This window comes from Typha latifolia, chromosome 10, assembly GCF_019914945.1.
Source record: "Typha latifolia isolate L0001 chromosome 10, TyphaL0001v2, whole genome shotgun sequence".
Taxonomy (NCBI): Eukaryota; Viridiplantae; Streptophyta; class Magnoliopsida; order Poales; family Typhaceae; genus Typha; species Typha latifolia.
Genome location: NC_133095.1, coordinates 9,167,364 through 9,169,423, shown reverse-complemented (window position 1 = coordinate 9,169,423; position 2,060 = coordinate 9,167,364). Strand labels below are relative to the sequence as shown.

The window sequence follows — 2,060 nt, the reverse complement described above, 5'->3', positions numbered from 1 at the left end:
TAGTGAAATATAAAGAATTTGCAATGGAAACATAAAATAGGGAGAAAATGCAATATGATATTGATATGAGATATTAAAGGTCTCTTTTCAGATTTAGAGTTAATTATATGTAAATTATACCCGGTTTTCATGGGAACCTCCTAAATTTTTTTTAGGTTACAACATTCTCCCAAATTTTAAAGAAATTTTATTGTCGTGAGTCAGCTTAAGTTGTTATTCTTTTGTTAAACTGTAGAGAACTTAATTTTATTTTGGTCCAAAAGTAATGGACGAATATACCCTCAAGTTGTTCTTCTTCCTCCATTCCCCTGTTGTTATTCTTCTTCTCCAACAGCCCCACGAACCTAACTCTTAAAATACTCTTTTTTATTTTCATTTTCAGCATTTCTCCTCTATTTTCTTCCCTTCCAATCTTCCATCTGAGAGGACAATGCTCGCCTCCAGATCCAAGTAAGTGTCTTTGCTCATTTAGTCTTAACTGAACTGCTAATATGTCAAATTGACTCAACTCCAAGTTGACATTTTTCGATGTTCTGTAAGAGCTTAGGTCGCAGATTTGCTTTTTGGGTTTACTTCATTCGATCCTTCTGATTCATTTTATTGAGAAAAAAATTTGACCTCTCACATTTCTCCAAAAAAAATCGATTTTCGTGTTCATGGCGACTTGATTTGGTCATAAAAGCAATTTGGTTTCCTGGATTTTGCTAATGTTATCTTGTTTGAATTGGGATTCTTCTAAACTTGATCTGTTTCTAGAATTGTTGATGAGTTATCTAAAATGTACTGAAATGTGAGGAGGGAGCAGGACGGGGGCCTCGCTGCATGGGACGGGATGGCGGTGGCGAGCTCGCGACCGTTGGCATGGACGAGGAGGCGGCAGCCCTTGGCGACGTTCTGTGGCACGCCGTAGCGTCCTGGAGGCAGTGACCAAGCTCGTGGAGGGCGCGGGGACGCAAAGGGCGGGACCGACAGGGAGGTCCTTGTCGTCCTTCGACTCGCCCCTGCCGTTGAACTGTATCACCACCAGCGAATAGGTCCTTGTCGTCCTTCGACTCGGCCTCCAGCTCACGAGTCGCCGCCGCTGCCAGATGCCTACTAAGGTAGAAGACGAGTGGAGAGAGAAGAGAAAAGATATTCGAGAGTAATTATGTAATTTGTTATTTTAATTTATTTTTATTTAAAATAAAATAATATTGTGATATATCAATTATGATATAATAGTCATTAGGTAGGTTTATTTCTTCAGTGCCATTTGCCTTTACACTTAGGATCTAAAATTTAGGGAGGACATTATAATCTAAAAATATTTAAGGAGTTTTCTGATATGATTCGATTCATATTGGCTCCACGCGTGATATTGAATTCATTATAATGAGCCTATTTATTTAGTTGAGTTTGTTAGAAGCAATAAAATTATTTTTTGTCGGAGCACGTTTGAACGGGTCCGCGTTCGAACGAGGTTGTTCGAACGCTTGCATCACGTTCGCATTGATAGAGAACGAAAATTTCACGTTCGAACGCAATCGAACGCGTTCGAACACACCACGACAAAAGTGTGGATTAATTTAGGAATTATTAGAATTGTTTGGAGTGTTTTATGTTAATAAAGGAGTCTTTAGGGTGAGGCTCTATACATATGTGGAGAAAACCCCAATTGAGGGATTATCTTGTTATTGGAATTGGCTTTAGCCATATCTCTTTTCTCTTGTCTCTAGCCATTGGCACCTTCTCCCTCCTCCCTTCTTCCTCCGCCCAAATCTTTGGTCGGCTTCTTCCGGCCTCTAACTACCCTTTTCCACAACAACCCCTCTCCTTTCCCACCAAGATCTAACCCTAGCATCCATCTAGCCATTTGAGGACTATCAAGCTAGGATCCCATTGACTTTTGACCATTGTTTGATCGATATCTTGAGATCTAACTGTCCAAATCTGTGATCTTAGATTCATTAGAAAGCTCTCTCCAAGAGCAACAACATATCCAAATTTCAAGAAGATCCTTCAGTTAGATTGATCGCAGATTCCCTTAGAAGTTATGGGCTTCATCGACTTCAGAGCCGTTG

At 40.0% G+C, this 2,060-nt stretch overlaps 1 long non-coding RNA gene across 1 annotated transcript; it reads left to right on the top strand.

The window, feature by feature from the left end:
- Positions 1 to 318: 318 nt before the first annotated feature.
- On the top strand, positions 319 to 1,210 carry LOC140796726 (uncharacterized). Its single transcript, XR_012110516.1, has 2 exons — positions 319 to 450; positions 806 to 1,210. It is a non-coding gene; the product is annotated as an uncharacterized lncRNA (long non-coding RNA).
- Positions 1,211 to 2,060: the final 850 nt, after the last annotated feature.